Source organism: Phasianus colchicus, chromosome 13 (genome assembly GCF_987193195.1).
Source record: "Phasianus colchicus chromosome 13, bPhaCol1.hap1.1, whole genome shotgun sequence".
NCBI classification, from domain to species: domain Eukaryota; kingdom Metazoa; phylum Chordata; class Aves; order Galliformes; family Phasianidae; genus Phasianus; species Phasianus colchicus.
Window position 1 is genome coordinate 18,031,142 of NC_143448.1, and position 27,673 is coordinate 18,058,814.

At 59.0% G+C, this 27,673-nt stretch overlaps 1 protein-coding gene across 2 annotated transcripts in view; it reads right to left on the reverse strand.

Moving 5' to 3' along the window:
- GSE1 (Gse1 coiled-coil protein) overlaps positions 1–27,673 on the reverse strand; it is an 85,738-nt gene that overhangs the window by 13,706 nt on the left and 44,359 nt on the right. The gene's annotated exons all lie outside the window — the stretch shown is intronic.

Here is a 27,673-nt window from a genome sequence, read left to right on the forward strand (position 1 = left end):
TCCCTGCTACCACATTTACAAACCTCCACCACGGCTCCCCACATACCCCCAAAGCCCCCCTCCCTACTCTCCATGGCACATCCCAATCCTTACCCTTGCAACCCCAACTCTCCACCACTGCGACCCCAAATCCCCAGCACCATTACGCACCACTTCACACCCGAATCCCCACTACAGCACCTTCAAATCTTCACTACTGCAACCACAAGGCACCCCCACTGTACACCCCCATCTCCAAAAGCACACCCTCAAATCCTCCTCATTGCACCCCCCAGGTCTCCAAATTGCACCCAAAAGCACGACAGCTCTATAGGACCTGGGGAAGGGGGGATGGTTTGGATATGGGCATGACACAGTGCACCCCACACCCCATCGGGGTGCCCATCCCCCCCTCCCTGGCTGTCCCAGCCACGCGCTCCAGGGCTCTCCACCTCCAAAAACAGCAACTGCTGATGTCAGGACCCTTAAAATAGATTTCTAAATGAGCAGAATCATTAACACCGGGCTAAAATTAGCCCTGCTCCCTGGTGGGCAGATCTGGGGGGGAGGTGGGGGCACACGGTCAGGGGTCCCATCGCACCGCACGGTGGCCACTTTGGCACGTCACCCCAAATGGCTCCTGTGCCAGCTGGAGGGCGAGGGGCAGCCACGGCAGAGCAGGGGAGGGCACAGGGCTGGATGGGGGGGCGGCGGGTGCCACTCAGCATGGATTAATCTTTGCCCCCCCCCCGGCCCCGTGAGAGGCGGCCGCGCGCTCCCCTCTGCCCTCATTATCCAAGCATTTATTAACTCCGCTGCTCTCAGCCATTGACTGCCGCCTTGTCGACACGACAGGCTCATGTAAATTCATTACGTGAACAGCTGGGAATCAAACCCAGCACAGGGTGTTGGGGTGGGGGGGAGGGGGGAAAGAGGGGGCACACCCTAAGCTTTGCACCAACCCACAGACCCCCGGTGAGATTGGGGTCCCCCCCTGTAATTATGGGGCACCGGGTGCAGCGTTCAGTCCTGCAGCCCTGCCCTATAGGGCTGAGCACCCCACGCAGCTCCTCACTGCCTGGTGGCCCCCACACGGCCCCCCCCCAGCCCCAATAAAAGCCTGGCGATGCTGTGCTAATCAGCGCTTCTCCTGCCTCCCGCGGGCTCTGTAATTACTCCTCCCTTTCATCCCTGGCTCCTCGCAGACACCAGACCTGGCCCTGCCACCTCCGCGCTCTCTAATTACAACCTGATGGCGCGGGTGGATTTTTTTGGGCAGCCCCCCCCTCCCCTTTTACATGCAAGCACCGCTGCTCCCTGGAAACCTCCTGCTTTGCAACGGGGCTGTGCACACCCATGCACTCTTGCTGGTGCACTCATGGGAACCCATGAATGGGGCAGTCACCACAGCACTGCCACCATTCTTGGGGTGCAGGAAGAGATACCCACGTGCTGCCTCCAGGCATGGAGCTCCACGGCCCTCCTCCCCCATGGGGACCACAGGGACACGCAGCATGGGGTGGCCGAGGCCATCACCATCCACTGTGCCCACACAAGGGTCACCCCACACCTCGGGGCTGGGCGCGTGCCACCCTCCTCCACCTGCTCCTGCTGACGCCGGCGGGTTTTTGGCAGCAGGAGCTGCTCCAGCAGCAGGAGCAGAACCAGTCTGGCTGAGCGTGCAGCTGCAGCCAAACCAACACAACGGCAGAGAGGACAGGGCACACGCGCTCTCGGTGTTGGTGACAAAGGGGTGTGTTTAAAATGCCCCCCAAACCCAACAGCCCAGGGATACTCACTGCAAAACCATGGTTGGGCAGGAGTTGGCAGTGCTGGTAGGGGTGGCATGCGTGGAAGCAGGGACACGCAGGGCAGAGGTGACACACGTGGCAGCAGCCGCTAGAAGGCAGCAGGCAGCTGGCTGCAGCACAGGAGGCAGCTGCTGGAACGCCGGTGTCACTGCAGGGATGGGGACCCACAGGGCACACGCTGGTGCTCACCCCACTCCTGCAGCATTGTCTTTCCCACCCTGTCTCCATCTCCCTGCTCCCAGCCTGTCCCCTTGTCTCCTGCTGCATCCCAATGCCACCTCAGCCAGGTGCCACCTCACGAGCAGAGACACCAAAGGACTCAGGGATAACAGGGTGGCTGCAGCAGGAGGATAGGGAGCACTGACAGTGGGGCTCTGCAGGACAATCTGGGGGCTCAGTGTCACTGCATCATCCCTCTTGTCCCCATCCCCCTTGCAGGAGGCTGCTGGGAAGCGCTGTGCTGGCAGGTTCAGCACCTTTGCTTTGTCCCCCTCTGCCAGTAATGCACAGGCACCTTGAAAGGCCCCTAATGAGCATGAAGTACCCTTCAGAGCAGATTGCCATTGAACTCAACCTGCACCAGCCGCCTGCTTAAAAGCAGCTATTTTGAGCTCACGGGTGCACAAGCACTGGAACTAATAATTTATTACCAAATACGATCAGGCAGCATCTCCAGCCCCTGGTAAATGGAGCAGGAAAAAAAAAAAAAAAAAAACACAACACCCAACAGCACAGCAGAAAGCTGTACAAGAGAGGAGATGAGCATCCTCCCCAGGGACCAGCCTCATCCACAGCCCTGGGACTCGCATCTGTGAACTCCATCAGGCTGAGCCCAATGTTTAGAGGGGAGCTGAGCAGTTGAGGACAGTGCCCCATGGCACGAGCCACCACAGGAGGCCACCAGGGCCACTATCAGATGTCACCAGGACCACCTGGAAATATCATCAGGGCCATCATGGGACATCACCAGAGCCACAATGGGAAGCCCCCAGAACCACCGTCGGATGTCACCAGGGCCACCATGGGACGTCATCGGGCACCAGCAGGTGCCACAGGCAAAGAGGTCCCTGTGGGTGCCAGCTGCATCCCAATGAGGATGCAGGGATGGGGAGGCTGTGGGGAGCCCCAGCTGAGGCCAGTGAAGGGGTTAAGGCCCCCGCCGCCCGCTTTGGCTTTTGTTCTCCTGCTCTGCCTCTTAACCCCGGCTGCAGCGATACTTCCTCTCCTTTCACTGCCTCTGCTCCCAATCTGGAGCCGGCCTCCAGCTGCACACGCCTCGCACAGGGAACAGCTGCTTTGCATACATTTTCCATGCTAATTGCCTCACATTGTGGAGCCCCAGCGCTGCCTGAATGCAGCGGCCAGAACCAGGGCGGGCAGCACGTCCCCAACACGCACCTCCTGAGAGCCACCAGGGAGCTGTCACAGCGGGACAGGCACTAGGTGACATCCTGGGGACGTGCCATGCCAAGTCCCAGACTCCTGCAGGGAGGGTGTGAGGCCATGGCATGGGATACATGGCACAAGCACATGGTGGTGATGGCAGCAAGATGCCACCAAGTTTGGTGGTGGCCACGTGGGATGCTGGGCACACTGGAGTGGCCCCCATAGTCATGGGCAAGGGGTGGTGGATCCTCAATGCAGCACCTGAGCAGCACCAGGTACCTTCAGCAGCAAGGGAGACAGGGGACAGCAGGGGACAGGACTGTGTCCTCCCCTGTCCACGTGTATTCCCACTGAGCTGCTGCACATTTTCCATCCCTCATTAAAGTAGCTCTGCCGCCGCACCTCCAGCACGCTCCATTAATTAATTAATTGATTGATTGGAGCCTGCGCTCCTGCCCTCCTCCCAACCCTCCCTGCACGCTGCTTTCTAATGAGCCAAAACAAAGGTGCCTGTCCCCATAGAGCACCCAGTGTCCCTAAATGTCCCGAAGCACTTTGGGTCACCCTGCACAGCCCCATCCTGGAGGGGTCCAGAGCAGTCCCCAGAGCCAGGAGGATGGGATCCCCAGATCCCCCCCAGGATGGGGATGGGAGCACAGCACGGCACAGTGCCATCAGCCCACGTGCTTCCATCGATCTCTGCTCCATGGCTCATTGATCTGGCAAACGACAACAAGCAAAGTAATCAGAGCTCGTTTGGAGGCAGAGGGGCCAGAGCTGCACTGCCATCAGCACCAGGGCTGCAGGCAGCATTGTTCCCCAGCTGCGGCCCTGAGTACACCTCTGCAAGCTGTCCCCAACCCTGTGTTGTGCTTTAAAGCTTCTTTCCTCCCTGCTCCAGCAGAGCTGAGCCCAAGCAGGGAACTGCCACCACCACCACCTCCTCCCATTTCTCCAAAGTGCAAATGCCTGTTTCCCCCCATGCCCAAGCCCTCCTGCCCAGCATACACCCATTTCCATCCTCACCTGTACTACCACAGCACCAGCCCTGTGGGAGCATAAGGACCTGGGGAGCAAAAGCACCTGGGGAGGGGCTGCATGCAAACAGCTGCAGCTGTAAAACTGCAATCAGGAGCCAAGGGGAACAGCAAGCTCTCTGCTTTTGAGAAAAGCAGCTACAAGGGGAAGGGCAGAGGGATCCATGGGCATTGCGCAGGGCTGGAGGGCATTGCAAGGATCAAATTTGGGCATTGCACTGAGCTGCCAGGCATCATGTGAGAGAGAGGTGGGCACTGCACAGTGCTGCAGGGCATGGCACAGTGCCACTGGGTATCACGTGGGTCAGAGCCAAGCGTTGCACGGCACTGCTAAGTATTGCACGGATGGTGCTGCAGGGCACTGCACAGTGCCACCAGATATTAGATAGGTCAGAGCCAAGCACTGCACGGGGTTGCAGGGCATTGCATGGGGCTGCAGGGGAATTGCACAGGGCTGCAGGGCATTGCACGAGGGTGCAGGGCATTGCACCAGCCAGGGTCAGGCACGGCCCAGAGCACCCAGACCACCTCCCAGCCCCGTGCCCATCCCCATCCCTGCACCCCAGCCCAGCCCCACTGCAGGAGCGCCCGCGTTGCTGTCAGCAGCGCATTGTTCTCGGTGCGAGAAGCCCTTGCCCAGCAGATGGCAGGTATAACAAAGCAGCTTGCTGTGGCCAAGCCAATTATTTATCTAATTATGATTTACCACTTAACCACATGATCTTTCTGCAGAGTTGTGGGCAATTAAAACCAGGGTGATTATGTGGATTATGCAAATGGGTTGGAGCAGAGCGAATAAAATTGGAGCGGAGGCTCTCACGCAGGCTGGGTCTTGCATGGGGCAGGAGGGGGGCAAAGGGGACAGTGCTGGGGGCTGTGGGGCAGGGTTAGGGGGCAGCAGGGCAAGGCAAGGGGCTGAGGCCAAAGCCAGCCCTGGGATGTCAGCTGGGATGGATGCATGAGCTCAGTGCGGGGTAAGCATCGCCCTTTAGCATCCCTTTAGCATCAGGGGCTGACCCAGCCATGCAGTGCTCCGAGCTGCAGCACAGTGCCCTGTAACACATCCCTGTTCCCGTGGGGCTGCCCCACTGCTTCCAAACCCAGGTGGGAAGCTTTGGGGTGACAGGCACTGGGGATTTCCCAGCACCTGTTGGAGACTACCCCAAAAAGGCACTCTCTCCCTGGCCCCTGCTGGGTGCAACAAAGAGCTGAGGCGTATTAATAAGGCAGCCTGGCGGATTCCCTGCCCGCCTGCCTCCGTGGGAGATTTATGCACCATGCGAAACCAGGAAATACAGAAGTATTAATGGTAATACCTCTTGTCCTAGCAAAGGTCGCGGGCAATCTCCATCAATCCCATCAATCCCACTGCTGTGCTGTGCTGTGCTGCACCACGCCATGCTGCAGGGGAGGCCGGAGCGGTGCACCCAGCAGGATGGAAGTTTGGACAGACAGACGGACCCCTGCGCTCACGACGCACACCACCCCTGCTGTGTTATGAACATGCAGATGGCACAGCGCTGGCCAGAGGGAAGGCTTTACCTTGGGATAAGAAATGAACGCTGGCAAATAGGAAATTTACTGCGTGTATTTTCATTTTCCCACTACCGGCGCCATCTGCCAGCAATCGGTGCCCCCACATTGCTGGGATTTTATTTACGCACTGCTGCAGAGGTCCCAGCCAGGCTCCGTGTCCCCATGTCACCATGAGCCCTGCACAGGAGGGCTTGGAGCAGCAGCAACACCCTGTGCTGCAGTCGGACCTCACTGTGCGTTCACAGCCTGTATGGGAACCCATGGAAAAAGCAAAACAGGAGCACAGCTGGGAGTACAGAGCAGTGGGTGAGGATGCAGAGAGGTGTGAGTGAACACATGGCACTGCCCCATGTCCCAGCCTACGGCACAAAGCAGTGGGGAAGAGAGCAGGAGAGGAGCTCCCTGTGTCCCCTCCATAAACCCCGTGCCAGGAATTAGCACAATTAGTGACCGTGAGCCCCACGTGCCAGAGCCATGCAGGCCAGTCGGTGCCCCCACACGTGCCATTTCCTCCCTTTTTTTTCCTTCTGCCTACAGTAATCCTCAGCCTTTAGAGCAAATTATTAAAATTCACTTATATTTAATCTGCCTGCTGGAATTAATTGAATTTTTACGCTTGGCAAATGTCACTCAGTATGCGATCCCTCTGAACAGGGACCGGCGCTGCAGGTGCAGGGGGTGCAGCCCTGAGGCTTTACCCCCATGGGGACATCCTTGGGGACACCCTCAGCCCCAGGGTGCAGATATAGATCTGGCAGTGGGGACACGATGTCCCTCATCAGTGACACCAGGATTCCAAGGTCCCCATGTGGTTCGGCTTCACCCTGTGGGAGTGATGCTCAGGACACACAGAGGCACCTCTAGGGCTTTTAGGAAGACACAGAGTTTGGAGAGCTCCCTGTTTCCAATCCTACTTCACCCTGAGCCCTTCCTCCAAGCACCTCTTTCCACTCCTTCCATCCACGCCTCTTGAAAAATTACCAAAGTGTCCAATTTTTCTGCCTGGAAAAAAGAGAGAAAAGAGCCCCTGCGTTGCTGGGTGATAGCGCTTCCATACCAAGGTGGGATGAGAGATTCAGGGGGGTCAGGGTCCAGGGCAAGTGTCTGGCCCCCTCACTCTGAGCAGTGCTGCAGCACCTCAATGGCTTGCAGGGAGAGGAGAGGGCAGGTTGTGATCTGGTGGCACGGGGACAGCACTGCGCATGGCACGGCAACGCATGGCACAGCATGACACAGAATGGCACTGCATGGCATGGCAAAGAATGGCACTGCATGACACAGCACTGCACGCACAACATGGCACGGCACAGCCTGGCACAGCACAGCATTCCAGGATGACCCAAACCCACACACCTTGCCATGGGCAGTGTCCCCATCCACCATACAGCCGCAAAGCGTACACACATGGTCCCACTGTCCACCAAAAGCAGCATCCTCTGGGTGTCCCCACTCAGATCCAGGCCTGAGGACACCCTCCTGGCTCTACACAGTGGCAGAGGAGAAGTCTGCATGCAGGATGTGACTGCGCCGTCCCAGCCACGTGGGGATCACGGGGACCCCGGGGTTGGGTGAACAACTTCCCAACTTGACTGGCGCTCACCCCCCTCCAGAGCCCACCCCGGATTATCATAAATTAAGGCGTAATTACTCCATGGAAATTTACAGCACAAAGATGCAGTGCTAACAAGTGTGTTTCGCAGCAATGGGGGAGATACAAAGCGCTATTGTCTGGCGGGCACAGAAATCTGCTCTGCTGACAACACCACATCCTGGGGACAGGAATGGGATGGGACGTGGATGGGGACAGGATGGGATGGGGACAGGATAGACTTGGGGATGAGATGGGATGGAATGGGGTAAGGATGGGGATATGGAGATAGGATGGGGTGTGGATGGACTTGGGGTTGGGGATGGACTTGGAGTTGGGGGTGGGATGGGGATGGAGATGGAGATGGACTTGGGATTGGGGATGGAATGGGATTGGATGAGGATGGGGATAGGATGGGATGGGGATGGATTTAGGGTTGGGGATGGATTTGGAGTTGGGGATGGGATAGGATGAGGACAGGGATGGGATGGGGATAGGATGGGATGGGGATGGACTTGAGTTTGGGGATGGACTTGGAGTTGAAGATGGAATGGGGATAGGATGGGATGGGATGGGGATGGACCTAGGGTTTGGAATGGGATGGGGATGGGATGGGGATAAGGATGGGGATGGGATGGGGATAGGGATGGGGTTGGGGTGTTGGGAACAAGGACAGAAACAGGGATGAGGATGGGACGGAGATGAAGGATGAAGATGAGGACAAGAACAGGGATGGGAATGGGAATGAAGATGAGGATGGGGACAGAGTGTCTCCATAGCACGGCACTGAGCAGAAAGGATGGCCACCAACCAACTCTGCCCCATCCCCTTCCCCAACACCAGCCTGGCACACGTGGGGTTAAGAAAATCCCCTTGGGAGGGGGGGAGGCGGGGATGAGTGCCAGCGCCGGGTGTCCCCCCCCCTGCACCCCTCTCGCCGGCGGCACAGTGCTGCCTGCCACGCTCCTACAGCTGTCACAGGCATTAAAAAATAATAATCAATGTGGAAAAACAACGGCGCGGCGCGCGGAAATTTCAGGCGGCTCCACCGAACGCGGCCATAAAGGAGCCGGGATCCTCACGAAGCTGGCTGTGCAATTAAGCAGTTTTCTGCTGTACGCCGATAATCACCTAATTATACTATTAATGACAGTTCAACCTGCTCGGAAATAAAAGGACATTCTTCCATAACAGGATGCCAGCTGTTTGTTACAGATGTCAAACATCTTTAAAGCGTTATTACAAAAAGAAGGGGGGAAGGAGGGAACCCTCCGGAGCGGAGCAGCTCAGCTCCCCCCATCCTCGTGGGCTGTACCCATTTAATTCGTGGCAATTAAAGCATTCATGGAGAGGTGACGGGGGGGCTGTGGTGCTCTCCCTGGCATGCAGTGGGGTTTGGTTCCCTGCTGGGGTTATGTTGGAGCACAGTGGCCTTTGGCATTTGGTAGCACGGAGGTGCCATAAGTGCCCCACGTTGGTGATGCTGAGGGGAGGATGCGCTGCACTGGAAAGAAACAAAATAAAATAATAATAATAATTTTTAAAAAATAATAATTAAAGGGAATTAAAAATTAAGAATGATAAAAAATAAGAATGGAAAATAAAGCAGGGCAGGGTGGCCCCGTTCCCCCCCCCCCCCCACACACACACACAAACACCCCACCCTGGCAGTGCACCCCGGTGCTGTGCCCATGCACGTGCTGCCATGCAGTGCCAAGGAGCAGCCCTGCAGGTGCCAGCAGCCAGTGCCAAACAACGGGGGGGTGAATGGTGGGGGGGGGCACGGGGAAAAAAGGAAGCACCTGCTGTACAGGCCTGGAGGGGAGCAGGGTGCAGCACTGAAAGCTCCGAAAGTTGTCCCTAGGACCAGAGTTAGGCTGGGGATAAAGGGCTTATGGGGGAAGGAAGGAGGGAAAGAGGGAGCAAACGGGAGAAGGGTTGGGAAATAAACCCATGAGCCCCCCAGGCAGGAGGCACAGTGCTGGTCCCACGGCACACAGCACGCTGGCACCGTCCCGCAGCGGGGAAGCGTCACCGCTGTCCCCAAGGCAATGTCCCCATGTCCCCAGCACCCGCCCCCAGCTTCTCTCTCCCCCCCCCTTGGCAAATCCTCGCGGGGAAGCTGCAAAGTGGTTGACACGGTTGCCATGGTGACCGAATTTAGGGCTGGCGAGGAGAAGAGGAGGAGGAAGAGGAGGAGGAGGAGGAGGAGGAAGGCAGGAGGTGCCCTCCTGTGCCCCACAGCACTCGGCGAGGAAGAGCGACGCTGACCCCCCCCTACCCCAAGCACCCCGCAGCAGCCGGGGGCGGCCGTCCCCACCCCAGCAGCCGTGCCGGCGCGGTGACTCATGCCTGGAGCCAGCGGGTGTCTGCGCGGCATCACCCAGATCCCTCCATCTGCTTTGATCCTCCGGCGAAATATTCCCCGGCGCAAAAAATAGGAACCATTTGGGGAGGCCCTGAGTCAGCGGCTGCCGACTGTTCCCTGTGTTTGAGTTCCTCGTGGTTGAGGGCTACGGGGTCCCTGCGGCACCTGGGGGATGCACACCCTGTGGTCAGGGATACCCCACGGGCAGAGGACCCCAAAAGGCAGCACACATCCCAGTGCCATGCCAACAGGCGGCTCATGCTGCCTTCTGCAGGGCTGTGGCCCTCAGGGGATGCTCTCAGGGATGCTGCCTTCACCGTCCATAAGGTCACAGCTGCATCCCTGCATCTCACAAGCGTGTTCCCCAAACACAAACCACTGGGGCATGGGATGCCCCCCATTCTTAGCATAGGGTCCCCATAGCGCTGGAAGCCCCCTCTGGCTCCATCACCAGCACATAGGGTGGCACGGGGCAGCCCACCACGTCCCATCCCATCTCCACCAGCCCCAAACAGGGCACTGAGCAGCACTCCCACCCTTCTGCTCCAACAACAATTTGCCTTAATTGCTTCAAACCTCACCAGGCGACACTTCACCACTCTCAACCTCGCTTTTATCTCCCGGAGGCACACAGACCACCTGATGGACGCCGAGCGCGGGGAACGGGGCTGAGCAGCTTTGGGGGCAGTTTTGGAGGACCCCCCCCCCTTTCCCCCTCCCCCCCAAACCTCAGGCTGTGAGCATCACGCCGTGGGGGTGCGGAGCAGCCGGGTGCATTACAATGGGCGCGTTGGCAACGAGCGGCACGACAAAGTTCCACGCAACAGGAGACGCCGTCGGTAAACACGGCTCAGCGTGGCGGGGAACTCGGCGTTACAAACACAGCACGGAGCGCTTCCAGGTGTCCCCATCAACCCCCAGGGTGACGGCAGCAGAGCGAGCGATGGCATGGGGATGTGACCCCCCCTCCCCGCCTCCCTCATCCAGGAGGGAGCTCAGAGCTGGCAGTGCCCCCCCCCCCCCAGGCAGAGCCGCTGCCCCACGGTGCCCCCCAGGTTGCAGAGGCGCAGGCGCTGCAGCTGCGCTGCCCTATGCAGAGCCACATGCAAAAGGCATTTCCTGCAACAAACTCCCCCCCCCCCCCCAACCCGCCCCACCCCGGCACCCCCGCAGGAAAACGGTGCTGCCTGTGGGATGACACCCCCATCACCACCCAGCTGCTGGGGGAGCACCCCAATCCTGAGCCTGACCCCCACCAAAGTGTGCACCCCTCCAACTGTGGGGTATGGGGGGGCTGCCGGTGATGGGGGGGGGGGTCCCCACAGTGCCCGTTTGGGGCAAAAAAGCAAAGTTTGATGCTCCGCACTGGGGGCACCACAGACCCTCCCAAACACAGCCAGCACAGCCCTTTCCATCAATAGCATGCGGGGGGGGGGGGGGGGGGGGGAGAAACTCTGGGCTCAGAGAGGAAGGATTCCCCCCACTCTAAAAAAAATACAGCTGGGGGGTGAGCCCACCCTGTGTAAAGCTCTCTGGACCCCAAAACACATTTGGGTACGGCGAAAAGGAAAGTTCCCCTGAGCCCCCCCACGGGGATAAAGGTGGCCTTGAGGTGGGGGGGTCCCCGCTAAGACCCCCCCAGGTCAGTCCCCGCTCGGTGCCTTACCTGGTAGGTAATAGAGGGGGGGTTTCAGCCCGAACATGGCTTGTGTTACAGTTCCATTGCGGCCAGGGGAAAAAAATAACGAGAAGGAAAAAATAATAATAATAATAATAATAATAATAAAACGACCCGAGGTGAAGTGTCAGGAAGCGAGGGGGAAAAAAAAAATTTTATATATATATATATATATATATTTAAAAAAAAAAATGAAATATATATCTGTATAAAAAATAAATAATTTTAAAAAAAAAAAAAAAGCCACCCAAAAAATGAGCGGCGAGCCACACGCAGGGGGTTGGAAAAATAAACCGAGAGGCGAAAAAATAGCGCGAGGAGGGGAGGGGAGGGGGGAGGAGGAGGAGGAGGGAAAATCAAGTGCGTGGGGGGAGGAGGAAGGAGGAAAATGGGAGTAGCGGTGTCGGAGGGGGGGGGGCACGGAGACGGAGCGGGGAGAGACGGGGGGGGGGACCCTCAGAGCGTCCGTGGGTCCATCTGTGGGTCTGTGCGTCTGTCCCGGAGATGGGAGGAAGAAAGGCGAGAGGCAGCGGGAGGAGAAACCCAAACCCCCCCCCCCCCTCCCAACAGCACCGGGCAGGGGAGGAGGAGGAGGGCGGCCAAACCCCTCTCGATCAATTTTCATGCAAGAATCATTATCGGTAAATTGGAAATCTGGCGGCTTGACAGCAGATTTGTCTCTGCCCTAATGAAAGGGAGAGGGCAGGGAGCGGTGGGGGCAGCGCAGCCCGCACTGAGCGCTGAAACCCCCCCCCCCCACCACCCTCCAGTGCTGGGGGGGCACCGCTGCTTTGGGGAGAAAAAGGCTCTTTTTGGTCCCCTTCGCTTTGGGGAGAAAAAGGCTCCGTTCCGCCCCCTCCCAACTCTCCCACCCAGATTATCTCTTCTTTTTATTTCATTTTGCCGATGGAGGAGGAAAAAGGGGGTGGGGGGGGGGAGGGGGGGATTTGTTAAAATAAAAACGGAGGGGAAAAAACACATGAAATAAAAATAAAAGCACCCCGAAAGAACCCAAGTTTGGCGCTCCGGCACCGCGGGCACGCTGCGGTCCTGCCCCAGCTCCGGGGGGGGCTCCGTGCTGTAATCAGGCTCCCGATAGCATCTCACACATTCCCTCTCCACTGATGCATTATCAGATCCGGGAAGACATGCTCGCAGGCAAATAGGGCTAATAAATGCTATTAGAGCAGCGCGGCGGCTGCACAGCCCGCCTGCTCCATAGTAACCGGGGCCAGGCTCCGGCTGCTTGAGTACGGCATCAGCAGCCCGGGGAGGGGAGGAGGGGGGGGGAAGGGGGGGGAGGAGGAAGCGAGGGGGCACACATGGGTGTGCACGGCGCCGTGCGTGGGTTTGCACACACACATTTACACGCGTGGGTTTGCACGCGGATGTGCGAGCAAGGGTTTGCATGCACAAGGGGTGTGCACGCGTGCCCAGGTGCACGTAGGGTGCATGTGCGTGCCCCCCCCCCTCTCCCCCCTCCCGCGCCCTCTCTTCCCAAGCTGCCGCCTGCTTTTAACACCAAAGTTCAAGAAGGCGACGTGTGATATCTCTCCCCTGCAAGAGAAAGCCACATCCTGTACGATAATGGCCAGCCCAACGCGCTGCTGGGAGCTGCAGGCCACCGCAGCCCCCGCCTTCCGCCCCAGTCTGCGGTGTGGGGTTGGGGGCTCCTGGGGTGTCCCGAACCAATCCTTCCCCCATCCCGGCCCCATGGGGCTCTGCAAAAGGTCTGGGAGCTGCAAAGGCACATGCATGCACCCAGACGTGCATGCACGCCAGTGCAAATGCGCACACGCATGTGCACGCACAAACGCACCCCCCAGGATTGCACTGGGGGAAGAAAGGAGCCCATCAAAAACTACAACCTCTTCCTCCACCCCATGCTCTTCCCCCACCCCCCCCCCTCCCCCCCGTTAAATATTGCTTTTCTAATTCCAGGTCGGCGGATTATTATCATGTCTTTTCTTCCTTCCTAACCTACATCTGTCAAGATCGGCGCTGGAGGTATTTCTGGCCCGTCCCCTGAGTCATCACTCTGCCCCGCTCCCCCCCCCAAGGCAGTTCCTCTGCACTGCTCAGAGCTATGGGGTGCTCATTGCCATGCCATGTGCAGTTATGGGGTGCTCATTGCCATGCCATGTGCAGTTATGAGGTGCCCAGCACTATGGGGCGCTCACAGTTATGGGGTGCTCAGTGCCATGGGGTGCCAGCACGGCTGCCCCACAGCAGGAGGGGGCAAATGCAGCAGGGACAACATAGGCCTGCCCATCACCCTCCCCCCCCCCACCAGCTGCCATCAGAGAGGGGGCTCCCCCGGGACCCTCCATCATTACCCCAATCCCCCCAAACTCCGCTCACAGCTGTCACGCTTTTATAGGGTTTTAATTTGCTGGGCTCACGGAGCCATCGGCAGCAATGAATAGGGGCCCCCCCTCCTCCGCCTGCCCCCCCCCCCCCCTCCCCTCTGCTCCCCCCACCGATGGCATGAGCCATAAAAATTAATTTGCAAACATGTCATTACACAATAGCTGTACAGGCAATAAACCTGTAATTACAGGCCAATGGCGGAGCGGGCTGGGAGGGAGGGACGCGCCAGGCTGCCAGGTTGGGGTTTGGGGTTTCGCCTCCCCCCTGCTCCCTTTGTTCATTATGCAAACGAGAATTGCTTCACTCCTGGAAGTTGGGCTGCACTTCAAAGGGGCTCAGTGCCTCCGCTCCCCACCGTCGCCCAGGGTAGCAGAACCCCAAATCCCAACAGCACCCCACAGCAACCCCCACTGTGCGCAGTGGGGAAACTGAGGCACGGCACTGGGGGGCACCCCTGCGCCCCGCTGGGAAACCAACCCATCCCTCCGTTACGCCACGGCCCAACCAAATTACCCACCGCCCTCCCGCTGGGTTTGCAGAGCCCAAGGGGGGGGATTGCAGCCGCCCTGCCTCAGTTTCCCCACTTACCACCCTGCGGGGAGATGGGACGCAGGAGACGCGGGCACCCGCCCGGCCACCCGGTTCAGCAGCCTCACCCCTCGTTAGCGGGAGCCTGACGAGCCTGACCCACTTCCCCGAGCGCCGGAGGATTAATTGGTTCGTGTTCGCGCGGAGCCGTCGGGAGCTGGGGCAGGTGCCAGGCGGAATTAGCAAAGCATGAGAGCGCAGCGCGCCCGCGCACCGCCACGCACAGGCACCGGGCACTGCTGGTTCCTCCAGTCCTGCACTGCCAGCACATCCCTGTGGGTCAGCATGTCCCCACGGGATCACCGTGTCCCTGTGGGGTCTGACCCCAAACTATGGCCCATCCAGCAAGCTGCCACCTGCGGGGTCACACCTCGGAAAGCAAAGCTGTCGTGGCACCGGTGACCCCGCTGCCCCATTCCCACTGTTCTGACGATGCTTGGCTCCTGGTGTTCCCACCCCTGTGCCGTGCATCCTTTGGGACACTGCGCCGTTGGCCGCACGCAGACAGATGGATAACCGAGCAGAGCACCCGCCTCTGGCAGTAAATAAGCGGCTCCGCAATGATTTCCTGCTCTTGTTGACCTTTGCCTATGCAGAATAAAGACATAAATCCATATTTTAAACCCATCTGAGCGCCAGCCAGGCCCACAAAGCCATTTCCAGCCTGCGATTTGGATGGGGCGGTGAGCAGGGAAGCGATGGTTTCTCGAGGTGACATTCCCCAGGAGGGAAATGAAGTGTTTTATTTGCAGATATATAGGGCACGGCCGTTCCTCTGCTTCCCCTTCCCTCCGCCCTCGGCTCATAAATAAAACATATGGCCACGGAACCGGCTAATTACGGGAGGACGGCTGCGAGAAATCAGCTTTTCCACCTTCCCCTTTGCCAAAGTTGGGGAGGAGCGGGCAATGGGGTGCTGGGAGATTCTCCACTGTCTCGTAGGAGGTGGCGAGCCCCGATCTCTTGGGCTGGCCGAAGGCATCGGGGAGTTTCTTCCCCTTTTCTTCCCATTCCCCGGTGGGGAAAAGGATGGCTTTGAGCAGCCTAATTGTTCCCCGCGCATTAGATACATTAATGAGGTCTCTGATCAACCGGCCGCCTCTCCGGCGAGGAGGCTTCAAGTAGCAATTTTCCATTTGTGTTTCAAATTTTAATGAATGTTCCTGTCTCCGGCTGCGATGCGCGGCGATAATCGGCACAGCGCGGGTCAGCGCGGGAGCAGGGGCTGCGCGGGAGGGCTTGTACGTGGGTTTGATTTCTGTGGGGAATAGTTCAGATGGAGCACGGCGATGGCACAGGGGTGGCCCGAGCCTCCCATTGGCCGCCACAACCCCAGAGCCACAAATCAGAGGGTTATTATTTCCTTCCGATGTCCCTCCAGGATCCTGCATCTTTAGATCAGCATCGATAACACTGCAGGACCGGGCGAGGTGACCCCCCTTCCCCCCCAAACCTTGGGGGCAACACATCCCCACCCCACAGCTACATCCGGACCCCCCTCCCCCGACCAGGACGGGGTTTTTCTAACCTTGTTTTGGCATGCCTGCCATTAACTTAATTTAACATCCATATTGCCGCTACTTAATTAAATAGATGAACTCATTTTACATTTGCAAGTCTTAATTCATCCTGAACAAAATTGGCCGTGTTTCGTTCTTTCTACGCTACCAGCTCCCCGGAACAAATGAGTGCCTTTGTAGTTAACTGCTGGTACAGGTTAAAAGCTAATTAGCAACCTGGGTTGGGTGTTAACTTCCTTATTTATCACCCGGCGCCACTCGGGGAGCGAGGGGGAGCAGGCTGGCACCTCCCGGCCCTGTGTGGGCACTGCTTGGCTTGGGTGCTGGGCACTGCTCCTTGGGTGCGTGGTGCTCTGTGCATGGTGCCCTGTGCACGATGCTCAGTACTTGGCACATGACACTCAATGTCCCGGTGGAGGATGCTCGGTGCCCAAAGCTTGGTGCTCAGCGCGTGATGCCCAGTGCTCGGTGCGTGATGCTCAGTGCACAGTGCACGATGGGCAGCACAATGCTCAGTGCTCAATGCACAGTGCGTGATACCCGGTACGCAAGGCACAATGCCTGCTGCTCCGTGCACGTTGCTTTGTGCCCACTACACAATGCCCAGTGCTCGGTGCACGGTGCTTGGCACATCACAAGCATGCCATCACCCCAGGCACCTCGAAGAGCTCACCCTCCCAGCCCTGCAGAGCATTCCGAGCACCACCAGCCCACAGATACTGGGGGAGAGGTGCACCTTGGGGTCAGGGAGCACAACCCTGAATCCCAGCTGCCCATGCCCTGCACAGCTGCAGTTCCCACACTGGCGGTGCGGCCACGCGTGGGCAGTGGGACCCGGCAGGGCGGCGGCGGGGCGCAGGGGAGGCCCGGCTGGGTGATGCTCCGCAGCCTGGCCTGGCAGGAAGCCGGCTCCAGGAAGGCTCATCTGGTTTGACTAACAAATTGCTAACTGCTTCCCTCGAGGCAGGTGGAAGGAAACAAGCTCTGCTGCTGTAAACAACCCCCCAACCCCATGCTTCCCACCCCTTTGCCCGGCACGGCCCCCCCGGGGCAACGGGTAGGGGCAGGTTGAGGCAGGAAAGCGCTTGTGAAAAAACAGTGTCAGTTGGGACCCCCTGCGTGCCGCACCCCAAAGCTTGCACACCCCAAAGCTTGCAAAAGCTTTGCAAAGGTTGCAACAGCCGTGCTGGGACAACACATGGGATAATGTAGCACGGTGGCCATGGAGCAAACCCACCACACTGTCACACAGGGGACAACACGGCATGTTCCCTGTGGAGCAAAGTCACTGCACGGTGACGCAGGGGGCAGTGTGTCACGGTCCCCGTGCTGCAAACCCCACTGTTGTCAGGAGTGGGTACAGCCCTGCAGCCCCAGTGCTCAGCACTGTCACACCACTTGTCCCCTCTACCTAAGGCCCCGCTGATGGTGACGGTCACCAAGCACACGGATGGAAGGGACCGATAAAAATCTGCCTGGTCCCGTAAACCGAGCTGCATCCTGCTGCTGAAATAACAGCAAGAGGGGATGCAAGGAGGGAGCTCCAGTTACCTGGACAGGGGCCAGGTGGCTCCGTGTCCCCACTCGGCGCCTGCAGAGCCACCAGGCCATGGCACGGAGCTGCCTTGCCAGCCCCACACCTGTATTTCAGGTCCTGCTCCCAAACCGGCTCCTTCGGGTGACATCCCGCAGGGACATCGCCCTCACCCCGGGGCCACCTCAGTCGGTGCCTTTGGGGACAGTGGGGTGGTTCAGAGCGGAGGAGTTGATTGAAATACAGTTAATGGGGCCCCCACCTCTTCCTGCTGCACCCCATAGCACAGAGGTGGCACCAAAGGGACTCCTGGAAGCTGGATCTGAGGATCAGCGCTGCCGGGGTCCCCTTTCTTCTCTCCAACCCACAGAAAACCCCATAACGCCGCAGAGCGCATCCCTCCCCGCCGGGACCCCATCCCAAATCCCCACCATCAGCAGAAGCAAATGACAGGGGCCGTAACGAGCAGGCGGGTAACGCGATAACAGCTCTCTGCGCCGAGGAGATAAATAGCCCCAGCAGCACAGAGCTGGATGGGGCCGGGAGCTAATAGAGGCTGTCAGGGCGCTTTAGGAGCGGAGCATCGTTTTGGGGCCGAATGGGAGGACGCCGACAGGAAGTGACAAGGAAGCTGAGCAGAAAGCGACAGGCAGTACACAAAGAGCATGTCCTCTGTAAGTGGCGATAAACCTTGAAAAAAAGAAAAGCTAAATCAGTTGTTTAGCCGATGTACCACATGCTGACAGGGCAAATGTGAAGGCTTTTATGGCCACATGGGTTTTCATTTGCAGTTATTCATAGCGGAGCCGGGCGCTTTATCTCACTTTACATTATGTGCAACCACAATGCAGACACTTGCACCGCAACGCATTGCCTCCCTTGGAAAATATTAATATGTAAATGTCAGGCTCAGAAGGGCAGAAAGGGAACGGAGGGCTGCAGGAGCCTTGCAGGGGAGATAAAGCCCTGAAAGGGAGGGCAGTGAATGGCGCACCCTGAAGGCCTGTCCCCCACACTGGGCACCTGTGTGTGTGCAGGAGCACAGCTGGTGCACGTGGGTTCTGCACAGCAGGATGCGTGCATGTGCGCACACCTCCATACGTGCACAACACGAGGGCTCTGCGCGGCAGGATGCACACCCCACTGTCCCTGCAAAGGACGTCGAGCCCCAGCAGACCCACGTGCAGGCACACACAGACGCACAACCCTTCCACCCCCTTGCAGACAGCCCCACAGATCCTGCTGCAGCCCCTGGCCCTCGCCAGCAGCCAGGAGACAGCTCTGTGCCCATCATAAGGCCACGGGTGCTGCAGGTTTTGGAGGAAGCCCTGCCTGGGCGAAGCGCGCCGGCGCGCCGTGCCAGTGCCTGCCAAGCCCCGTTGGGCAGCGCTCCAGCCATGCCTGCTGTTCCTGGGCTCCGTTCCTCTCCAAGTGCCTCCAGCCCCGGGGGTAGTGCCAGACTGACAGCCTGGAGGCTATTTATTCGCAGGCAGAGGCAGCGGGAGCTGCTGGCGGATGCAGGCGCCTTTGTCCTAAAGGGAAGCTTGCTCCTGGCCTCGAGGTTGCTCCCGGTCTCTCTTTCTGCCTCTGTATCACACCGCAGGGTCCCAGCCCACAGGGACGATGCTGGGTGCCCAGGGGTGCCCACTGTGCCCCCACACACCCTGTCACCAACTCCCTTAATCCTCCAGCAAGAGGATGCCGCGGTGCCCCACAGCTGCTCTGCAGTGTTGGGGGGGACCCTCACCACCACCCGCTCCCCACAGCCATGCGTGCACAGGGCCTGGCACAGCAAAGGGGTTGGAGGTGGCAGCCCAAAGGGATTGGAACTGGGTGCAGAAGGCTTTGCAGACAGCAGCCAGGGGGGCACCTTGGGCTGCAGCCCCCCCCGGCCGTTACCAGGAGCAGCGCTGGCAGCCGGCGCTGGCATGGGGACAAGCCCTGGAGGACGCTGCCCCCAAGCACCTCGGGGAAGGGAACAATCCCCGGGCATTTCTTTTTTGGCAGGCCCCACGACCCCCCCGCCGTGCCCCCCATCCTCCTCCCGCGCTCGGGCGCGGAGACACAATTAAATCAGTGTTCTGCTAACAATCTGCCAGCTAATAAGACATTTTCCTCCCTCTCCCTCCTCCCCCCCACTCCACCCCAATCCGTGTGTGATGGGAGCGCTTTGATATGAGAGTGGACTCTAATGGGTTCGGTGTAAGGGAGCCTTAATTTATTACGTGCCTGTAATTGATGTTTGTATAAAGTAGCTCTTACAGCTCCTCAGAGCGGGAGATGAAAAGCAATCAGTCAGCCATTTGCCTCCAAAGGAAGGAGCGAGGAGAAGACAGACAGAGAGAGAGAACCAGACGTACTCATCAAGCCCAGAGGAAAAAAAAGAAAAAAAACACAACAGAAAACGAGGGAACAAAACAAAATCCGCCCCGTGCAGCCCCACGGGCAGCTCCACCACTGCTAACATTGCTGGGTACTGCTGCCTGCATCCCTGGGTACCACCACTAGCATCCCTGGGTACAGCTAACCAAAATCCCTGGGTATCCCCACTGACATCCCTGGGTACAGCTAACAGCATCCCTGAGCACCTCTGCCAGCATCCTTGGGTACCACTAGCCAAAATCCTTGGGCACCACCAGCATCCTTTGGGTACCAACACCGACATCCCTGGGTACCACTGCCAGCATCTTTAGGTACCACTAGCCAAAATCTTTGGGCACCACCAGCATCCTTTGGGTACCAACACCAACATCCCTGGGTACCACTGCCAGCATCTTTGGCTACCAGCACCAACATCCCTGGGTGTCCCCACTGACACCTTTCGGTGTCACCAGCAGCATCCCTGGGTACCACGGCCAGCATCTTTGTGTACCATCCCCTGGCACCACTGCTGTCCCTGCACCTCGGGATCCGGACCCCCTGCAGGACGCAGCACAGCGTCCCCACAGAGCAGTGATAGGGCAGGATGTGCCCCCTCCCATTCTGGCAGTACACACAGGGCCGATTAGGCGAGGCGGGCGGCAGCAGCCGGTGCTGAGCTGCTGTAATGACGGCGGGCGCTGGGGAGTCACGTGCCGCCCAGCGCCGGCTGGGGAGCCGTACGTCACCGAGCCCAGCAAAAAATCGGTGCTAAATTGAATCAATCCATCTTGGAAATGGCTCTTGTCAGCCAGTGTCAGGGAGAGCGTCTGCGGGAGAGGGATCAGGCGGGGGCAGGCCGGAGAGGGCCAGGCAGACGGCACCAGCGCTGCGGCACGGGTTGGGGTCCCTGCCGGCCCCATAGCACACCTCAGTGCCACAGCATGGATGTGGGGATCCTCTCAGTGCAATGTGGGGCAGAGCAGGAAGGGGTCCCACATGATGCTGCGTCCCCTCTCTCCTCCAACCCCTCTCCTCCCTCCATCCCTGCAACACCTCACGGCGTGCCGTGCCTTGGTTTCCCCACTCCCATCCCCAGCAAGGTTTCTGCACTCAGGAGCAGCGCAGGGACAAAGATGTCCCCATGCCCAGCAGCACCCTTTGCCCATGGATGCTGGGCACCACGCGAAGCCCGCAGGGGTTGGGAGGATTACGCAGAGCAGGGAGACAAAGGCAACACAGCTTGACACAAATATAGATGGATCCTTGTGTACGAAACCCGCAGACTGGCAAATTAAAACGTAGCGCGAAAGGGGGCAGTGGGGACGGAAGCAGCCCCGGTGATTGATTTTCCATCCAGACATTCAAACCAACCGAATATGTCACCCAGACAAGCACTCTAAAAGCCACGGCAGCCCCAGATTTATCCTCCACCCGGGCTGGGGGCCATCAATCCCCGGCCAGGCAGTGGGGCTTGAACATCATCGATCCCCAGCAAGAGGCTCAATACCACCTGCACGGACACACAGCAGCCCTGCACTGCCTCAGCAGGGCCCACAATGGGGATGGGAGGAGCGGACCCCGTGCCCCATTGCCATGCAGGGAAGGGGACATGGCATCGGCAGGGGGAGCACTGGGGGCAGCCCCACCGCCCGCTCCTAATGAAGAGAATTAGTAAGGGAAATCAGCCCTTGCACCGCTGCTCCTAATTAAGAGCCAGCAAATTCCCCAGCCCGCCTGCTTCCCGTCCCCAGTACAGGCTGTTATTTACCTGCAGCTAATAGGTTCGGCACAGTAATGATAGTCTTGTATCAAATGACTGGATCTTGGCTTCTGACAGCTTTAAAGACCCATCTCCGGGACACGAGGGTTTCTAATTACAGGTTTTGTCACAGGAAGGCTCGGTTCAACACCAGTCACTCTCCCCGGGTGACACTTCTGCCCGGATTGGAAATCTAAACACAGCCCAGACAGTTAAGGTTAAAAATACGGCACCGTACAAGACAAGAGATCATAATTTGGGTCACCGCCGTGTTTAATTAATTGGAATGGAGCAATCAAAACGCTGTGTGCGGTAATTACAGCCTGGGCCAGAGAGGGGCTGGGGGGGAGATGATGGGGATGGGGGTTATGGGGCTGGGGGAGATGGAGCTGTGAGCGTGGGGCAGGGATGGGGTTATGGGGTGATGAGGAGGGAGCAGCAATGCCACCGATCCCATCACCTCGGCAACTCCACATGCATCACAGCAGGGCACGGCACGTGTCCCCACTGTCCCCATCCCCGTGGTGCCATGCAGATGCAGCCCCAGCTCCCAGCCCACCCCGCCTGTGCCGGAGCCGCCGGGGCCGCAGCCGGTGATTTATTTTCACCAATTACCAGGGCACTTTTTTCCTTCGCTGGGACCACGCTTAATTGATTGGAACCTATTGAAAACAAATTAACCGGCACCGGGGTGCAAAGACCTGTTTATGGCTGCTCGGCGGGGAGGACACGTGAGTGACCCCGAGCGGGGTCAGCCAACAGCACGTGGGCTGCGCCGGCAGGGATGGACGTGGCATGGCCCCATGCTGCTGGCTGACCTCTCTGCAATGGTTATGGCTCACGTGAGGGGTAACTGAGGCACGGAGCAGCAAGCAGAGGTGCAGACCCCATGCAGCAAGGTGCCATGGCACCCCATGCCCGGATGGGTTCAAGACCCCATTGCTGCGCTCAGCACAATAGCCTGTGTGCAGCTAATGGTGGTGACCCCATTAAGTGAACCTGGCTAGCATTAATTTGACCCCATCCACACACACTAATCAGCTGTAACCGTGGCACCCAGCTCAATCCAAATTGATTTACTGAGGCTGGAAATGGATACAAATGTGATTAAAGGCTTTTTATTTTACATAGGTCCTCTATAAAATGATTTAAATCAATTGCTGGATAAGGCTTCACACTACCACTGCTGCTGGCCCCATGGCGCCAGGGGGGGAGCAAGCCCCATGCAACCTCCTGCCCTTCCCCACAGCACCCATGGGGACTCAGCCCTCCAACACCAGCCTGAGGGTGGCACCCCAATATCCCCAGCTGCATGTGGGTCCAGCAATGGGGCTCATGCTATGCTCCCAACCCCATCATGTTGGGGCATCCTGCCCCCTGCATCCCACATCCTGCGTCTTACATATCACTTCCTGCATCCCGCACCTTGCATCCCCTATCTCACATCCTTCACCCTGCATCTCACATCCTTCACCCCGAATCCCCTATCCCACATCCTGCATCGCCCATCCTGAACCCTCCATCCCTTATCCTGCACCCTGCATCCCCCATCCTGCACCCTGTATTCCCTATCCCCCTATCCCACATCCTGCATCCCTATCCTGCACCTCCATCCCTTATCCTGCACCCTCCATCCCTTATCCTACACCCTGCATCCCCCATCCTGCACCCTGAATCCCCTATCCCACATCCTGCATCGCCCATCCTGCACCCTCCATCCCTTATCCTGCACCTTGCATCCCCTATCCTGCACCCTGAATCCCCTATCCTACATCCTGCATCACCCATCCTGCACCCTCCATCCCTTATCCTGCACTTTGCATCCCCTATCCTGCACCCTGAATCCCCTATCCTGCACCTGCATCCCTTATCCTGCACTCTGCATCCCCCATCCTGCACTCTGCATCCCCTATCCCACACCCTGCATCACCCATCCTGCACCTGCATCCCCTATCCTGCACCCTGTATTCCCTATCCCACATCCTGCATCCCTTGTCCTGCACCTCCATCCCTTATCCTGCACTCTGCATCCCCTATCCTGCACCCTGTATTCCCTGTCCCACATCCTGCGTCCCCTATCCTGCACCTCCATCCCTTATCCAGCACCCTGCATCCCCTATCCTGCACCTTGCGTCCCGCATCCCCTATCCTGCACCTTGCATCCCGCATCCCCTATCCTGCACCCTGCATCTCCTATCCCACACCCTGCATCCCTTATCCTGCACCCTGTGTTTCCCATCCTGCACCCTGCATCCACATCCCGCACCCTGCATCTCACATCCCCTATCCCACACCCTCCATCCCTTATCCCACACCCTGCATCCCGCATCCCGCATCCCACACCCTGCATCCCCTACCCGACACCCTCCACCCCACACCTCTCCCCCTGCACCCCACACCCTGCATCCCACACCATCCCGCACCCCTCCGCGCGGTCCTGGCGAGCGATCAAAGCCCATTAGGCTGAGTGCTGATGTGCACCCATTGTTCGTCAATTATTCAAACAATAATTGCACCCTTATTTAAAGTCTAGTCTTGCGTGCGCGGTACTGCAGGCTGCCAAGGCCCGCGCTAGATTTACACCCCGGCGCGCTCCCGCTCTCACATAGCCAATTAATTAAGTAAACACATTCCTCGGCACGCTCTCAGGTGTGCAGCTTCCCCGCCACCGCGTCGCCGTGTCATTTAATCCCAGCGGGGCTCGCAGCGAGGGACGCGGGGATGCTGAGCCCCAGGCACCTGGACCTGACCCAGGGGGGGGTCCCGGGGCTGTTCTGAGGGCTCAGGTGGCAAAAGGGAGCTGTGATGGGGACGAGGGGGTGGCTGCTCCCTGGGGACAGGGAGGCTGCTCTCCAAAGCCGATTAAAGATGAAGCAATGCCCTCGCCTGCGCTTTCCTACAAATTGCCCGTTTGGTTTCTTGCGCAAAGAATTCCGGGAGGTGGGGAGGAAGGGGGCCGTTAGCGGGGCCCCCCGTCACCTACCGAGGGAGGAGGCGAGGAATGACAGTCACCAAGAGGTCAATTCATTCATCTGGCGGTGTTATTACAAGCCTAAATTTATTGTCACCGGGCCACATTGGCGCTGGCACAGAGGACGCGAGGTTGCACCCCTCCTGAATAAGCAGATAAATGAAAGACATCTGGAGAGCAGAATGAAGGGGCAGATTATTAATGCTGAAATTTAGAAGCCAAGGTCTGAGCCACGAATCCATCAGTGCAACCAGTTATGTCCAATAAATTAGGAGAGATAAGGACTGAAGGATGCTATATTAAAGGCAACATTCATTTCGGAACTGGCACAAGGGTTCGCATGTCCCCTCAGCACTTAACCCATCCCTGGACTTTGGGGACTAGCTACCAAGCCAGGGGTAGGCAAGGATCAAAGGGACAGAGCCACCACCAAAGGGACAGAGTTATTCCGTTCCTCACCACATGCCCTCACCACCCATCTGTCCCTGCTGTCCCACCCCACGCTGCAGCTCCAGGCAGACCAGCCCTGCCAGTTGCGCCTGCCTCAGTTTCCCCAACGCCAACGGGAAAGGCACGGATAGGCTCCCACCGCCAATGCAGTCCCCACCTGGCAGAAAATCCCTCCCACAACCCCTGCACGGGGAGATGGAGCCCCATCCCATCACCTCTTGGTGCCCCCGAAGCGCCAACTGGGAAAAGCACTGCGCTAGAACAGGGAGATGCTGGAAACCTGGGGGGCTCCTGATCCCCATTCCAGCCCACTGGTGGCAACAACCCCACTGCACCCACATAGCCCCAGTGCTCCCTGTGCATCACCAGGATCATTACAGCCCACAGTGATATGGCCACGGCTCCCAGGGCATTCAGCTGTGTGCCCCCCCACACACACCCTGCACCACGGCAGCTCGCAGCGCATTTTGAACAGCCTAATCTGGCATCTGACGGATCGGGGATTTGTTTAAGCTCTTTTCACCCCCTGGACTTTAATCGTCACGGCTGCCTGACCTCCAGCATGCTGCCGGCACCACTGAGCCGCGCCAGCGCCCGCGGTGCCACCGGGGGACAGGGCAGTGCCTCCAAGCAGGGAACGAAGCAGGGGGCTGGCGGGGGGAGAGCCCCGGTGCCAAAATTCACCCCTTCTCTCAGCACAGTGAGGGATGAGGGTCGAGATGCAGGGCAATGCCGCAAGCCCTGGGCAAGGAATAACTATCAAATAACTCTGCATTTAAACCCTTTTCAGCAGGGCTGAAGGTCAGGAGGGGAAGGGCAGAGGTTAAACTCGGCACGGCCAGGCGCTGACCCCAACGCAGGAGGGACACCGGGGACGGGACGGGGCAGCACGGGGGCACCCACCACCCTGCCACCCACCGACACCACGCTGACCCCGTCCCCTTTCCCTTCGCACCCAGCGGGGCGTCCCCAGGGCGCCCACCCCGCAGCCCAGCACTTACTGAGGCTCTGCAGCAGGGACGACCAGCTCATCATCTCCGGCACGGGGAGGGTCCCCCCGGCGCTCAGCCCAGCCAGCAGCTGCTCTCCCCTGCAGCGGGCTGCGCGCCACCCGAGAGCTGGCCGCGGGAGATAGCAACCATTTTATTCCCTTTTAACTCTGCCTGCGTCTCCGGCACGCTCTCCCTCCCCCTCCCTTCCACCCAGGACTGGGCCTGAGTTACGGGGGCTTTGCTTTTCCCTCCCTTCCCTCCTCCTCCCTCCTTGCACTTGATAGCAGCCTTGTCAAGACTGCTGAGTTGCTGCTGACCCCTGCCCCGGCGCTGCTAATTAAGGCTGCACAGTGACAGTTCAAGTGCCTCGCCGCGAGTTTGCAGCACCGCCGCTTCTAATTGGAGACGCTTTTTATTTCTCAATAGCCGCCACGCCGGGGCTGAGGGTGCAGGGGGAGGGTTCCCTCCATCCCAAGCAGTGTTACGATGCCCTTTGAAGGGGGATGAGCAGTTCGGTGTGCTGCCCTGGTGACACAGTGGCCATGCCCACTTGGTCCCCGTTGGCACCCTGAGCACCGTGCGGGTACAAATCACTGCAAGGGTGATGCAGGAATTGACAGAAGGGCACTGTAGCCAGGAGGGAAGCTCCTCTCCTGGGTGGAGAAGGAGGCGAGTGGCTCCCCATCGAGCGTCTCCAGGCTGGAGACGGCAGCAGGCACATCTCACTGCTCCCTCCAGATGGATTTTTGGAGATGCCAAGGCTGGCGGGGCCAGGGCAAGAAGCCAGGGCGCACAGCCCTGCGCCAGAACCCCATGCTGCCAAGAAATCCCACTCCTATGCTCCCCCTCCCTGTGCTGAGACTGGGCAAAACTCATGGCACGGGTGTGCAGGCCCCGGGGCAGCCCAAAAACAGCCACGCTGGGGTTGTAAGGGCACCCCGAGCACCCGCTGCCCCCCTCCTCACCACGGGCCTCCAGCCGTGCCAGCAGCCTGACAGATCTATTGTGTCGTGAGCCGTTTTATCACAGCGAGCGAGACAGCGAGAGCTGTTGTCCTGACCCCGCAGTCAGGCTGAGGAGAAACAGAAGACGGCTTGTATCATCCCAGCGGGTCAGAGGGCAGGGGGAGGCAGCCATCGCCCTCCAGCCCTGCCAAATTCCTGGGATGCACGCCCGGGCAGGCAGCTGCACGGCCCCTGCACGCAGGTGTGGGGCTGGCAGGGTGTGGGGACAGCCCCACAGCACCCTGAGTGCCCCTGCTGTGGGGATCGGCCCCCCCTGCTGCTTGGTGGCTGGTTCCTGCACCCAGGATTTTGGGTTTCCCAAGCAAGTCTGAGACCCAAACGTGCTCTATTCTGGAGCACCCCCAAAAGAGCGTTCCCATGAGCAGAGGGGACATGGATGAGGATAGGGATGCTCCAACCGCACCACTGCCACCTATGCGGGGGGCACGGCAACATCCTCCCAACCAATACAGGGGGGTCATCATCCTTCCCCTGCCACCCCAAAAGCACAGGGATATGGTGACACTGTCACCCCACAGATCCAAACCCCAGCAAACCTCGTGGGGACACCTCCACGTGGGCAGGGACAGCAGCACAGCAGGTGGCAGCGGAATGGGGACAGCAGCGGGGTGCTGAGCACAGCTCTGCTCTTCCCCTGGCCGTGACTCACGCGGGAATTCATCGCCCTGCGGGCAGAGCGGCTGCGGCGGTGTCACCTGGGAGGCGTCGGGCCGGCCAAAA